Consider the following 16787-nt stretch of genomic DNA (forward strand, 5'->3'; position numbering starts at 1 on the left):
GTTTCCTGCCTGAGCAGGGGGTTGGACTAGATGACCTCCAAGGTCCCTTCCAACTTTACTACTACTATTATTATTATAAGAATGCTCAATGTGAATATGCTAGTTTTTCAAATGGAATGGTGAAAGCAAAGAGGTAGGGTAGAGGCTCACTCCAAGTTGTCTAATATTTTCATTAGAAAATTCACAACATTTCATTCTCTCTTGAGGCAAAATAGAGAAGCTAATGGAGACATCCCTGAAAAGGCCAAAATCAATTTCAGAGAGATATATTTAACAGTGGCAAAAAAGAAAAATATGTAAGCTTCATGCCCCCATTCCTGAAGCTGTTCAGTATTTCACACAGCTATTCTTTGCATAGTCACCGTCATCATTTTCACAATAATAAAATAATGTGTGTTAGTGTGTTATCATGCTCACTACATATACTGTAATTAATTCCATTGATATGAAAACTGATCCCAATATTGTCTGGGAACAATTTAGGCACGGCATGTATTCCTCATGACTAAGGAACAAAGTGTGAAATAATTGTATTTGATATTCATGAAAATGTGCTGCTGCATGTCTTCCTGGGCACATCTCTGCCTGCATCGACTTGCTAATCAGAAGATCACAGGTGCCAGCTCTGAAGCATGGCCTGCCCAGGTCAGGGAGGCAAGCCTGAATCATTTTCCCTAGGATGAACCTCGCCTAGCATGATGCAACATGTTCAATTTGTATGGAAATGTGGGATCCCAAATGATTGTGCTTTACTTTTGAATCTCATGGCTTTAAGATATGTATGCTGGGAAAGCACAAACTGGAAGTCAGACTAGCAAGCTGCCTTTCACATACACACCCTCCTTCCCCACAAAAAAAGACTAGCCTTCCAGAGGGAATATTGTCTGAATCAACAGCTGTGATTGTGGTTGAAAGCTGACTCTATAAGACAGTGATGGTGAACCTTTTAGAGACCGAGTGCCCAAAAACCGCCCCCCACCCCTGCTCCACTTCCTGCCTTGCCTGTTCTGCCCTTGCCCACCCCCTGCCCCACCCACCTGCAGGGCCACGCACCGCATCCATGGCCCATCACAGCAGATCGCCCAGGCAGCCCTGCAGTGTCATGGCAGCCACACCCTCTGCCCACACCTTGCAGCATCATCTGCTTGCTTGGGGGTGTGAGGGCAGAGTGTTGTCCCTGTTGCCCGGCTATGTCCTTGGCTGTGCTGTTCCATGCGGCCGCGCCTGGGGGCAACTCTCCTCTAGGCGGGCTGCTGGTGAGGAGGAGGCCATGAAGAGAGGCAGGGCTGGGGTGACAGCACATGTGCCCACAGAGAGGGCTCCGAGTGCCACCTCTGGCACGCATTCCATAGGTTCGCCACCATTGCTATAGGAAATATTTACCAAGATTGATAAAAAGTTCTGAAAGCCCTAAGTAATGCAGGATTTTATTGTCTTTCTACACTGATGTGGAATTGTTTGAGAGATTGTTTAGTTTTGAAATAACAGTTTCCCAAAGATTTGAGTAACTATTTATGAAATATATCCTCATTTCTTTTAGAAGAGCAGCCACAGATTATAACCTTTCTTTTTCAGCTTGTTATTATTTCTGGTTAGCAAAAAGGACAGTGGTGAACTCTGTGTGACAACAGAGTTAGATATGTTCAGTCCTTGAAATCCCTCTTTCTAAAGGAAAGACATATTATTCAATGACATGCTTGCAAAATGTTTTCACTGTGGCTAACAATTTCCAAAGAGAAATGCCTACTTTCTTAAACTTTCAGTGAAACTTGTATTTGATGATTAGATTGCGGTCTGAATCCCTTTTGTGTTCTTTTTTTTTTTTCCTGAGATACTGGCAGAAAGAAAAAGAACAGTAAACAATTTAGGTCTTACACAGAGCATCATTATTGCTACTGCAGTTCCCAATGAGGAAAGCTGATTGACAGCTTTCTAATAAGTGGGCAAAATCCAAATTCAACAAAATTTGGAAGATTGCATAGAAGCATAAAATGCAAATAAGACCACAAGAACAAAGCTCCATCAACCCCCCCCCCCAACACACACACACAAAGTCTAAGCATTCAAAAATATTTCAGTTGCATTAAATTGTGTTCAGAAAAGGCTCAGGAAAAAGATAATTGAGATAACTTCATAGTTCCTATTTTTCTATGATAACTGGAAGTATTATTGCTGTATTTCTATGTAATTTTATCAGATTATAGTTGTGATACAATACAGATCAAGATGTACTCTCTTTATTTTCCAGTCATGGAAACATGTGAAGTCATGTTTAGTATGACAGATATGAAGTTTCCTTCTTCAGTCATCCATCAATGGGATGCTCATGCAAAGTTATTTCTGTTTGCCAATTGTTTTGATTATGAGGCTAACATTATTCAACTCTTTGAAAGTTGCAAAAGTAATTATTTAACATCAGAAGGGAATTATTATTTATACATTAGCCTCACAGCAAACACCATTTATATGCTCTGAAGTGTCCTGTTTCAATTCTAATGTCTTTCTTTGGTGTTCTTGAAAATGTTCACCCTGCACAAGAATGATATTTAATGTTAGATGATTAATCAGTGAAAACCCTTTTAAGAGGGAACAATACCCTTTTGAATTGAAATTTTGTCTTCTGTTCCCAGTTCTGCTGCAGAATGTTTGTGGATTTTGTTTTGTTTTGTTTTTTTCTGATCCAGACCTTGGGTGAAAATTGTTTTTAAAGTAAAAGGTTTTTAAGGTAAACCTTAGTGACACTGTAAGCCATTAAACCAAGATTATTTGGATCAACCTTATTTGTGAAATAATCACATTTCCTCCAGTTGTGAATGATTAGCAACTAGAAAACTCAAGTGAAAATTATTGTAAAATGCATTATTTTTGACAGAATACTTGAATATAGTTGATAGTCAATCAACAAGTCCTAGTTTTTCCATGGCTTCTCTGTTTGACACTGTCTTGCTTCATATTATTGTTGTTGTTGTTGATTGCGAAGTCGTGTCCGACCCATCGCGACCCCATGGACAACGTTCCTCCAGGTCTTCCTGTCCTCTACCATTTTCTGGAGTCCATTTAAGTTCACACCTACTGCTTCAGTGACTCCATCCAGCCATCTCATTCTCTGTCGTCCCATTCTTCTATTGCCCTCAATCTTTCCCAGCATTAGGCCCTTCTCCAGTTAGTCCTTCCTTCTCATTAGGTGGCCAAAATATTTGAGTTTCAGCTTCAGGATCTGGCCTTCTAAAGAGCAGTCGGGGTTGATCTCTTCTAGGACTGACCGGTTTGAATGCCTTGCAGTCCAAGGGACTCGCAGGAGTCTTCTCCAGCATTCATATTATTATTATGAGAATAGATAACAATTGAACATGTTACTTATATTTTCAAAGTATTATATTTTATATCTAATGTTGTCTGGAGAGCGCAGTGACCTAGAGGTAAAGAGGTTGAGAGTCCAGTCCTAGGAAGCAACTGATGCTTCTCTCTCAGGGCACAAAGAAAAAAAAATATCAGTTGTGAACACAGCATAGGAGTTAAGAAGGATATCCAGCCAGTAAACACTCAGCTCCAATCAATCACCCTGACCCCATCCTGAAGCAAGAGATTACAGGGCATACAAAGAGGGAAAAAAATATCTAACATTGTCTGAAATGGTACAAGGCAGGGGTAGGCAACCTTGGCTCTTTTATGACTCGTGGACTTCAACTCCCAGAATTCCTGAGCCAGCTAGTCATAAAAGAGCCAAGGTTGCCTATCCCTGGTATAGGGTTTCCTGCTTGATCAGGGAGTTAGACTAGAAGACCTCCAAGGTTTTTTTCCAACTCTTTTAATCATGAATCATGTTGCCCGCATCTTCCTTCTCAGAGATTACGAGTTTTAAAAATGGCATTGCATTTTCAATAACATATTTAAATATTGTCTATTTTTTCTGAGGTATAAATAATCAAGGAAAATGCATATAAAGACATTTAATAAATTCCTTGGCTGGATTCTGATGTTTACCAGCAAACCAAAAAGCTTATAAAGTGCCAATTAGGATTTCCATCAATATAGGAAATTCTAATTGGCACTTTATGGATTTTCGCACACTTTTAAAATTACGCTTAGATACTTTAGTCCAATTCATCCTTATCCACAAAAGGATTTGCAAGTATTACAAGAAACAAAATGGCTGGTATTATTAAAATAGGAGAGGAAGCATTGAATAAAGGCAGTCATTGTGTTCAATATTCCTAAAGTGCCAGTTATGCCTCATTTTTAAAGTATAATAGCAAAATGCATGATACAAATCACACTCTTTTCCAATGAAGGCACATTTTGTTTGCTGAGAGAAATGTTAAACAACATGAGTGGCTAATCTTTCTATACCAAGTCTCTATTCTTTTCTATTTATCCGTTACAAATAGTTTGGAAATCAATGTCACATGCCCTCAATTTAAAAAAAAAAAACCAAATTCTGTGAAATAATTCAGTGTTTCACCCTGAGAATTCTGAATTATAGTTGGCCAGGCCATTTCTGTGACAGGATATACAGTTTTACTGACATATAATTCCCATATTCAGTGTCTTTGAGAGTGATGTTAAGATACAAAGTCCAGTTTTGCTTATTTTCCCATATGATTAAAGGACTAGTATTATCATTAGGCAAGGTCTTATAAAATTATAAAGTTTCTTTTAAAAAGAGTATGAAATCAAAATCATTTTTTACCTACAAAGAAGAACTCTACAACTGAGTGGAGTTTTGGACCTGCATTTCCCCAAATCCAATCCAGTACATGTCTGTCTTCCAAAAGGTGATTGGAAAGCTTTGCACTAAGATTCACAGCTGTATACAACAATGCCATCCAGTTGTCAAGCAAACCATCATTTTCTTTAGGAATACTGTAGTTGTTGATTTTTATTGATCTTGAAAAGCTAAATAAAATAAAATAAAATAAAAAAGGATCACACTTGGTTAAAATCTGTAGGAGAGGCCAGTACTATAAAACAGACTGTAAAACTGAAAAAAAAAACATACTGGGAGCAAGGAATGGTGAACCATTTCTGTATTGTTGCCTGCATGGGTATTTTCATAAAGTTTCCAAAGATGCTTTTGCTTTTCATGGATGAGAAGCGAAATGTCTTCAAGCAAAACAAAGGAAGTCCAGTTGCCTATTGAAAAAAAATGACCTTTGAGACAACCATGACCTGGATAACTGAGAACCTCCATAGATATTTACCAAATGTTTTGCTCAACTCAAAGAAAACTCTTCCTTTATACATTTAGTTGCAGTACTGTCTTTTAAATACATTTGTGAAAGTGAAGCACCAGAGTCTAAGAACTTAGCTTATGAATCAATTTTCTTTTTCATTCTTTTAAAATGATATTTTCTGTATGCTTATACACTTTCCTCTACATAAAAGAAGAGAAGGCAATAACGAACTGCTTTTATGTTGTATTTACTCATAACTTAAATATTCCTTCAGCTTTCTCTATTTCAGGGTCCCCAACCCATGGTCTATGGACCAATACCGGTCCGTGACATGCCAGCAACTAGTCTGCACAAACAAGCAAAGCCCCATCCGCAGGATGCAGGCAGCATACAAATCCATGCCCCCTCTGGTCCGTGGAAAAACCTCTCTCCAAGGAACCAGTCCCTGGTACCCAAATAGTTGGGGACCTCTGCTCTATTTGATTTCAGCAATAAAATTAATGATACACCTTAAATATTTCTGTCAACATTTGAGGTCAGTGGTTTTTTCAAAATCTATGAATAATGTTGGTTGTAATAGAACCAATTAAAGTCCTACCATGCTGGTTTCTGTTTACCAATTTTAGAACAAATGTCCATATATTATTAAAAATGAAAAATGAAAACCTTCTTCCAATATGTTATTGTTATTGGTAATTGTAATACATTATATGTATTAATAGTAGCAGTGCGCTTGTAAGTAATAATTGGCAAAAGAAATATAACATAAAACATAGGGAGGATAAATATTAGTACATATATACATATGTCACATATATTATAAACACTGTGGAATAAAACTGTAGGAACACTTGGCATTACAACTTTTAAGTAGCTAAAAGATATTTGGTCCAACATGGCAATTGTTTACCATATGTGAGAACTCATTTCATTCACAGTATAAACCAGTGTGTAAATACTGAAGTATTCTACATTTTGTGCTAAATACTGATAGAACATCTGCACCTAAAGAGTGCAAGCAAATTGTTCTGTGTTTTTCAGAGAAAAGTGAGCTTCCCTGAGGCTTCATCTTTGGTCCAATCCTACTTAAGATCTTTATAGGTGACTTAGTGGATGAAATGGAAAGCATGTCAGTCAAATTCAAAAGGATGATTTCCACTGGGAGAAGTATAAAATTTGGCATTTGGGTAGGGAAAATCAAATGTATAGGTATTGTAATAGAAAGGCCTCTCTTAGCGTCAGTGTCTGCCAGAAAGTTCTAGATCAGCTGGACTTTAACCATGTGCTGAAGTATAGCCAAATCTTCTTTTTAACAGTAGCATAGCATCCAGTTTAAGGAAAGTAAAATTCCCATTGAACAGACCACTTTTAAAGTTACTGTCCAGTTTCGGGCATTAACTTTAAAAATGGATATAATGGATAAGAGTTCATATAAGTAGTATCAGAGTCTGTAGATATGGAAACCAAACTCAATGAAGAACGATCAAAGGAGCTATGTATGTTTAGCTTTCAACAGTAAAAAAGAGGGGAGATAATGCCAGCAGTCTAAAAAAAATCTTAAAATCTGTCAGATATAAGGGAAATCAAATCTAAATTGAGAGTGAGACAAGAACTGATGGGTTTAAATTTAAACAAAGGAAATTCAAACTAAGCATTGGGAAAAAAATCTTGATAAGCAATAAAACAGTTAATAGACATTTTCACATGAGAGCTGGATGGGTACTTGAGGATGACTCAGTGGATTCCTACCCTGAGGACCAGGAGGCTAGATGATCTAAAAGACCAATTTATGAATTCTTAATCCTGTGATTCTTAACAGATTACCTGTTTTGCTGGATTTGTTTTTTATACTTCTCTTCTACCTTGATTTTATATTCCAAAACTTATAGTTTATTTACTAACCTATTAAGGAAGGTGTGATTTGAGTGGAAAGTACTAAGGGAAGAAAAGTATTCATTTTCTTAAACTTTTCTAGATTCCTAAGCAAATATTTAGTAATATCAGGTAGAATCAATGGACACTTTGAAAGGAGCAATACTAAGGACAGGAAGAGAATGAATCAAAAAAGATTAGTCTACCTTGAAAGACATTCAAGGCAGCATGCCCTGATAAATGACAACTATGTAAGAATCTCATTGCTGTCCAGAATCATCTTTTGCTATAAAGTCTTTGCTGTAAAAATAAGAATGTGAAGGTGCAGTTAAGGGAGGGTTTAATCCAATGGTGGGATTCAGCCAGTTCACACCAGTTCAGCAGAACCAATAGTTAATTTTTTGTTGCCCAGGCCCAGAATGGACTTCTGGAAGCGGCATCCACACCAAGAACTGGTTATTTACATATTTGAATCCCACCACTGGTTTAATTTCCCATTAGATAATGGAAGAAGGTAAAGTGTTATGCCTCTTATTTTGACTCTAGACACAAATATCTGCAATGTCTCACAATATGTTCCCATCAATCTGCTCTATTCCAATTCCCATAATATCATTATACCAACATTTTTCAAGATCATCTGTCTCTTCTCATAGAAACAGCTTATGCATCAGTACTTTTAAGAGAGAAGACTTTGCATGAACATCAATTTAATAACTCTTACGCCTTATCATATACAGTGCATGCAACAAATAGCCTGCCAGCATTCAGTAATGATGAAATCTATTGCAACAGAGGGTAACAACTCAAGGGACAGCCCCAGTTACCTTCCTGGTTCTCCTGACTCTTTGTGCAAGATATTGTTGTTCTAATGATACAGCTTCAGTTAAACAGCCAACATAATGAAGCAGATAAAGTGCTAGTTATTTTTCAGACTAGGAGTAAGGAAATTTAAGGTCAGTCCTCTTCAGCTGTAAAGCTGTCTTAATAGTTGTAACCATTCTCTTTCTGTCTACCTTATGAACTGATATCCATATACAGTATAAAAAGTGTGTTATGTATATTGTTCTTAATTCCTTGATAATAGGTAGGATATGGATATGGATATATTAAAAACAAACAGAACAGAGTAGGAAGGAGACTGAAGAATGATTCTTAAGAAACATAATGGATTTGGGTATGTACAGTTGGTTCTTCTGCTAGTCAAATAAAAGATCAGAACAACATTGTACTGGCATTAATTCTGAGATTATCTAACATGTTTTAAGCTTTACTGAAATAAGTAAGAAATATTAAAGCTTAACTGACTTGCTGGATCTGATCAGCTGTTTATGTCTAGACACCTATTTCTTCCAGCAACTAATTAAATGTATATGATTAATCCACTAGTAGAACAAGTGTTTAAGATCCTTCTGTTGCTACCTACTGTTCAAATGAATGGCATTTAGAATGCATTCACTCAAGAATAATGTCTTTGTAATGTATTGATGAGAACTATTGATATCATCACTCAATTCTCCATGAAATTGCCTAATCCTTTTCAAAACTAAGTTGATGGCAAGTATGACACATTTTCATGCTGAATTCCATGGTTCATCCATGTTATTTATTTACAGCTTTTTATGTCTTGCTGGATTATTATATAGAAAAATAAAACATAAAAAATATAAAAAATAAAATGAAGAATACATTAAACCAAACTAAAAACAAGAAATGTAAATCAATAAAGCACATTTGTAAAATTGAAAAACTGAGAGAAAATAGGTTTTGACACAGTGCTGAAAATGGTACATTTCTAGATGAATCACCCTCCCTATTACTGTTAAAACTTTTTTAGCAATTCTTATTTGCACCTCGTTTGACAAGTAAATTCAGCAAACATTCTTTACATTTATTTCAGAGTCAGGAGAAATAAAATCCTACAGATAATATCCAAGATATTGAATATTGAAGGTTAATATCAAGCACTTTGTTATCACTCTAAAATGGATTGGAAGTTGATATAAGCCAGTGTCCTGGTATAATGAGATGGTGTCTTATGAACAATTTCACAATTTGTTTTCTGAAAGTTCCATGGATAACATGTTTACATTTTATACCAATGTTGGGACGGCAAATTTTTGATTCTCCAGATGTTGCTGAATTATAGCATTCTTTATCATTTTCTTTATTATAGCATTCTTTATCATTATCCATATCAATTTATGGAATAGCATTTCAGTGGTTCAATCCAAGCAAAGTTACTTGGCATGGATGATGCAATTTTTGTTGACTTTGTTATCCTTTTTTACTTTTAGCATTCTAAAAGTTAATGTTCATGGCCAACTTGGCTCTTTCACTATTCAGTTGTAACTCCAGATTACATATGAACAAGTTGTAAAGCATTCTTCCCAAATCCCAATACAGATCCTTGAGGATCTCATTTGTTACATGATTCCAATATAAGATTTTTCAATTTAGTCCATCTTGTTCTTTAACCAGCTACTAGTCCTTCTGGTTCTTATTCATACTATTGCTGGCTATTAGTCCTTCAAGACAGGTTAGGCCAGGAAAAGGATTCCACAACAAATCTTCTTTGATAATATTTCTCTAATAAATCAATTCTTTTTGATACAAGCTGTAGTATGCATTACACAGTACTAAAGAGTTGAAATATTGACAATGTTTTCCTTTTCTTCTCTCTTACATCAAAGATAATCAAGGTGGAGTCAGTTTAATTTTCTTTCTAATGCCTTCTTCCCTTCCTGGGGTTAATTCACATTTTGCTAACTGTCTCCACACTGTTTCTCCAAGTTCATCTCTGTGGTTGGTCTACATTGGCTCAGAAACCTCTGAAGAGGGATTTTGTCAAAAAGTTCTGAAAATCCGAAATAAATCCTACAAGACAGTAAGAGATGCAAACAGCAAGCATACAAGGGGGCATTGATATTATTATTTAACATTTGCATTGTTAAAAACACTACAATTTTAAAATATATAAAACATTAAAAATAGCCAGGGACAAATTTAATTTGTTTAATCCCAGGAGAGTTTAAAGGGTGCTAAAGAAAGATCAGGACATTGTGAAGGACCTGATTGAATTTTTGAATCTCTCTTTGCCACAAAGATATAGTCCAGGTATTTAGGTATGAACTGAAATTTTGAGAAAAAGAGGTTTGAAGGATTGAGACAAATAGTAACAACAAGCTACAATTGCATGTTGCTCCACTTTTTGAACTGATTTCCGTGCTGAATTTATTATTGCTGCAGAAGTTTTAATTATCCCATGAATGCTTTAACTATATTGTTTTGTGTGTGCAGGACAAAGTTTGCAGAGTGTGATAAGAAAGAAATGAGACATAAATAAATGTTAATTTCTAGAACATATAAATGAATTACAAATAAAAATATAACCCATTCAAGAGTTCTTGAAAACTTATTTCTGTAGTATATTAAATGTTTAATTTCTGTCTGAATTAGTTGGAGTCTGCCTTATGTTTTCATTTAGTATATTGCTCAACATTATGGGGTAGTTGTTAATTAAAAATTTTTAATCAACAATAATAAAAAAGCCTATGTCAGTGCCTATTCATTGCCTAACATACTTTTGAAACTGGAAGTAACTAATCATTTTTGATGTGTTATTTCCAGTGAATGATATGAAGCAATGCACCTTTTTTTTAAAAAAGTGCATCCTTTCCCATATCTTTTCTTATCTGTCTTCCTTATAGAACAACAATCAATGAACTGGTTAAATGTCTATGGCAGGGGTAGGCAATCCTAGCTCTTTTATGACTTGTGGTTTTCAACTCCCAGAATTCCTGAGCCAGCATGGCTCAGCTTGGAAACTTCTCCCTTTTCCCTCAGCATGGCTGCTCAGGAATTCTGGGAGTTGAAGTCCACGAGTCATAAAAGAGCCAAGGTTGCCTACCCCTGGTCTATGGAGAGTCTTAATCCTCCAGGTCACAGTTGTCCCAAAGGTGTTTTTCAAAAGGTAACTGGATTTCCTTGGGTTTTTTTTCCTTGAAAACATTTCACTTCTCATCCAAGAAACTTCATTTCTCAGTTCTTCAGCTGAGAACCTCCATAGATTCAATTAAAAGAACAGGTTGTTGAAAGCTAAACCATGTTTGTGCAGAGTATGCAATATAGCAAAGCACTGTAGTATAGCATGTGGGAAATAAATCTAATGCCCAAGGAGAATAATCATGGTTGTACCAAAGAAGAAAATAGCTTCCTCCAAGGTTTTGTTCACGCGGCATATGAAAGGGCAAAAAATTGGCAGGGGTGTAATAGTAACAGAATGATGGATGGGAAGGTCTGTCTTAGAATGCCGGTAATCCTAACCACTGACTTTAAATCTGCAACTGTCTTGAATTTCTTCAGACATATTCCTAGTCAAATTTTAGCTAAACATTTACTTGATTTTAACTCTTCCTATGCCAAAGATTTTACTTCCCCAAAATAATGACCCGTAAACAATATCATATCATGCATGTTTTGTGTTAGTGCTGAACATAAAAAATCTTCTATAAATGAATTGTTCACAAATTAATACATCCTATTATTGACATTTCTTGTATTTTTTATGTAAGCAACTTGCATACATAGAACCAAGAAAATAAAGTTACTGCATCTGTGGAAATGAATGGCATGACAGCAGATGGAGAACAGGGCATGCATAAAACAGGGCCAAGTAGCAAACAGTTTTCTTGAAAGCTTTCATTACCTCTTCCAATGTTTCCCCAGAGCAGGGCTGCAGATTGTAGTCCAATATTGGAATCCTAATCAATCAAAATTGTAACACTGAGTTATAGCCAAATATGAATAAAATATTTAACATCATACCTGCTTTTCATCATTTCCCATACATAACACACCATGGCAGAGGAACAAATTGTCTTCATCATGTTGAGTCTCAGTTCTTATTATATAGCTATATGTCAAGATAATTTAATAAATAGATACCTGGGACCAGGGACTTCTGCAATTATATGGCCTTCTTTATGCAAGACTCTGCAAAAACATGCTGTATATTCAGACATATTGCCCCAAGGCCATCACAGATAGTACAGGAGCAATGTACACATCCAAATTATTAGATGTGAAACTATCTACATGCAAGAATTTTTACATAAAGATCTCTGGGGGAATGGATTGCATAGAGATTTTTTAACTTTCAAAAAGAAGTGTGGGAGAGGAATCTAGAGTTTTGCATAGAGTTTAATTCAACTTTCCCCAGTGTAATATTCTCCAGATGCATAGGACCACAACTGAACTCCATTACATCCAGCCAGCACAGTTATATATATTAATTGTAATGCATTTTCACATAATTTAAGATTTCTGGATGAGTAGAGGTTAGAAATAGAAACACATTCCTAAAAGTTCAAATTATTATTGTTTAAAAAATCTATTTGGTTGGATTTTTAAAAAGAAAAAAAAGTATAATGGATAACTAATATATACAGCAATGAACATATATGTATTATATTTCCTTCCAAACTGTAGATGATAAGTGTATTTTACTTGCAACAATTGTCAGTTTGTGACTGACTGAATATCAAGTCTAGGTCATTTTAGAGTCATTATGGCTAATAAGAGTTGTATAGAACAAATAATGTGAAAGTATGTATAAATCTGACATTTCAATAAAAATGTACAGGAGAATATGTCTTTGATTGTATTCAATGTCATTCTACTTAATACTGCAAATATAATGCTGTTATATTTAAAACCTAGGAGCTAAAGGTCAAAAAGCATAATGATTAATGGAAGAAAAATTAGGGGAGAGATCTCTAAATCACAAGGTGTGTAAGGCAGAGCTGAAGGAGCTGGGTGTGTTTAATTCAGAGAAAGTATAATTAGAGGATAGAGATCTAAAGTGTTTAAAGAAGAAAGCCATCTGAGTGCCTTATGGTAGGTTCCTTACAAGACTGCAGAAATGATAGATGCTAGGAAGATTTTGGAAATATGGGTTTTTCTAGAAATATGCCCAAATAACTACAAACATAAGCTATGTAGAAATGGGTAAGAGAGATTGATGAATGAGCTAACTGCATTTTCCAACCCTAAAATCACGTTCTTCCTATTTTTCATCGAGTAATTCCCAGGATGTATGAAATTGTGATCAGATGTGGTACCATGACTAGAATTGTGGGAGGTAATGGTTATATTAAGTACCTCTGTAATGGAAATCAGCATAAAATGGTGCAATTTTTCATTATTATAGCAATCTGGTTTTGAGTTTCTGTAATTATATAAATTGCAGCTGCTGCATTTTTATTTATTTATATCCTGGCTATCCTCCAAGAGCTCGAAGAGGAGATATACATAGCCCACTTTTATCTCATTTTTTTTCTTCCCATACCAATCCTGTGGAATATGCTGGACTGAAAAATAACAACTAACCCAGGACCACTCAGTGAGGGTTCATGTTAAGACCTAACCTCAACTAGTCTACTTAGTAAAAATTCAGTGCCTCATCATTACATAATGAGAGATTGTCTGACCATAATACATTAACTGAGTATGTTGATCTCAGATGTCCTATAGAAACAATTGACTTATGTACCCAGAGATATAAATGCACAGACATTTTCTACTTAGCAGTCTACTTCTTGAAGTCTCATTCTTTTTGGAGTCTTGGACTTGCTGTTCCTAGAATTTCCAGCCCAACTGGAATTCTTTGGAGGAAGAAGAAGAGTTGGAAGAGGGCCAAATTTTAGTCATTAGAATCTTATGCTAAAAATCTAAGTACAGTATTTGAACTATAGTGTTGGGTGTAAAGTTATATGTCTATGGGGATTCTCAGTCATTCAAGTCATGGTTGTCCCAAAGCTGCTTTTTCAAAAGGCAACTGGACTTTTTTGTTTTTCTTTGAAGATGCTTCACTTCTCCTTCCATTCCCCACCATCTAGTCAGAGTTGAGAAACGAAAAATCTTCAAAGAAAAACAAGAAAGTCCAGTTGCCTGCTGAAAAAGCACCTTTGGGATGATGTAAAGTTATGTTTCACCAAGTCTGAGTAGAATCCAAAAGGGTGCCCACTACAGAATGTAAGGTTGAAAGAAGCTTCTAGTTCAAGTGGGAAAACACAGGGCAAGGAAAGACTATTAATTTAATGGTCCATTATTGTACTAACTACAATATAAAATTTTAAAAATGGCAGCTGCTGATCAGCAAGAACCTAGGAACCGAGCAACATAATGGCTGGATACAGCAACATAAGCCACTGAAAGACAGGAAACTTGCCAGCCACTGCAATCACTGGGTCAGAAGGAAGCACTGCTGACTATTCTACTGTTTGAACAGGATTAAGTTGGCTTAAATAAGAAAACTGCAGTTTGAAACAGATTAATCAGGCAGGGTTGGTGACCCATACTGGTGATAATGCAAGTGAATGTGCAAATGTGCCCTTAAACTTAGTTTTTAAATTGGAAGCGTGCTACATGGGTAGCCTTTGACTTTCAACCACAATTGGAACTGGAATTTCTGTCACTAAATGATGTGCTCTCCAGTTGTAACTATGAAGATGAAACTTGCTGAAGATTCCTCTTGCTGGAAAATCCATGTAATTTATAAAAAGGACCAGATGTGACACATAGACTTTGAAATGACAATCAGATGGCAAAGATAGGGAGAAATAAACAAACTTGAACAATGGCTTCAATTTTTTTCAAACATCATAAATGAAAAATGAAATGAAAAAAAATCTCTAGCTACTTTAGCCCTTCTTTTTAGCTCAATGCATTTTCAACAAGTTTCTTAGAGATTTGAAGCAGACTATTTGTTAGGAATATTGTAGAGTGGTTTTCTTTTATGAATAGAGAGGTTGGAGCAGATGATCTTTACGGTTCTTCCAGTTTTATAATTTCATTCCTCAAGGACACTCTTGAATTTTCACATTTGTGTGGATGTATACATGTGAGGGTATGTGTGTCATATTTACTATTTTTAGATCTAAAAAGTAGTATAAGCACTTTAAATCTCAATCTGAATTTTCACTTAAAACTGCAAGAAGGAAAATCCTTTTCAAAATATATTAGTTTATTTCTTCTTATGTTCTTGGAAGTCACTGACCTTTCTCTGGAACTGATACATTTCCATTTTTTTTAATCCTCTTTTTTATTTCTTGGCTAAGGCAGCTGGTGAACCAGCCAACCCTGCTTTGTGGCCAGATCCTCAGTTTCAAATGTGGCCAGGCCCATCTTACATTGACATGATACGCAACCTGTCCTGACTCTTTTCTTGTTCTGGAGCATGAATCAAGAAAAATGGAGCTCCACCCTCTCATTATCTAATATGTGAAGAACACACAAGAACAGTGCAAATAATATTTTTCTTTTTCATCAGAAGAGGATGAATTTTGCCAGAAATTTAGAGCATTATGAAGAATTGAGACATGCCACATTTCACATAAAGAAATGTCAAGTGTTTTAAGTTACTTTCCTTCAAATTGAAGTGTGGTTTATTAAAGTGCCAATAGAGTCTTTCCATTTCACCAGAACGGGCTATGATTTGTGGGAAAGCTAGAACATTATTAGGATATGAAGTATGCCAAAAGTTATAGAAATTAATACAGAAGTTTCTTCATGGCACGGTGACTGCTTAATCATGCCACTCCTATAGTATTATCTCCACCTACCCACTACTGAAGTAATTGACAGCCTGACTGTACTGTACCATCCTCTTACTCTGATGAGATTGCATAATATAATGTGGGAACATGTGGATACATGCACTGCCCTATGAATAAAATCATATCGTCACAATTGACATGCTGCCTACAAGGTCAAAAGACAAGGAAAAGTGATGCAATTGCATTGTTATTTAAAGTTTTGCTCAATGGAAAACAGAACTGAATTAATTTTTCGAAGGAATGAGGGAAGTGGACTATCTATAAAGTAGTATTACAGAAAGATTAATGTCCTTAAACAAAGTAAAAAAATCAGAATATAAGATCCTGAGACAGGAAAGGATGGTGAGGAGGAAGGGAAAGAAAGGAATGGAAAATTGGATGAGCAAATTAGCTGAAGTGGAATAAAAAAATAAATTGTTAGGTCATTTGTAGTAGATTACATTCAGAATCAAATAGGATGACAGGGTGACAATCAGATAGGACTGATAAGGAGAGAGATTTCTCTCTCTCTCTCTCTCTCTCTCTCTCTCTCTCTCTCTCTCTCTCTCTCTCTCTCTCTCTCTCTCTCTCTCTCCCTCCCTCTCTCTCTCTTTTTGCCATCTTTCTCCAGAGGCAAAATGGTAAGATAGAGTACGATATTGTCTTGAGCTCCTGAAAGAAAGATGTGAATGCATTGTTGATCACAAATACAGAAAGACACACACTTCTACAAAGGACTTTGAAATAAAGATGGGACAAATTAGAGATGTCTTGTCCATTTTAAATAGGTTGACAAAAATCACCCTGAAATTGCTTTAATCTTATTCTGAGTTCAGGCTTTTTCCTCAGTGAGATCGTAAACTTATCCTTAAGCCATCGTTGTAAGATAGAAGTCTTTCCTGCCACCCCAACTTTATGAGATAGTAGAGTCATGGAAACCTGAAGATTTTTGAAATGATGGGAAAGTATAGTTCAATCCTAGTTAGGATATTAAACTGTCCAGGAGACATATTGAATTTCAGAGTAGAGCTGCTATACTTCCATACTGCTGTACTTTCACCAATGACAAAAGTGTCAGATGGAAGTTCAGCTGCAGTTCATATAGCTGCTGGGCTATATAGACCAGGTTAGAGTTCATTTGATG

General features: G+C 35.8%; 2 long non-coding RNA genes across 3 annotated transcripts in view; both read left to right on the top strand.

Annotated features, from left to right (window-relative positions):
• LOC120308067 overlaps positions 1–16787 on the top strand; it is a 150867-nt gene that overhangs the window by 106688 nt on the left and 27392 nt on the right. The window lies entirely within an intron of this gene.
• On the top strand, positions 7899–10442 carry LOC120308068. Its single transcript, XR_005556733.1, has 3 exons — positions 7899–8002; positions 8134–8223; positions 8947–10442. It is a non-coding gene; the product is annotated as an uncharacterized LOC120308068 (long non-coding RNA).

Source organism: Crotalus tigris, unplaced genomic scaffold (genome assembly GCF_016545835.1).
Source record: "Crotalus tigris isolate CLP2741 ecotype Arizona unplaced genomic scaffold, ASM1654583v1 scf7180000017861.769447, whole genome shotgun sequence".
Classification (NCBI taxonomy): Eukaryota; Metazoa; Chordata; class Lepidosauria; order Squamata; family Viperidae; genus Crotalus; species Crotalus tigris.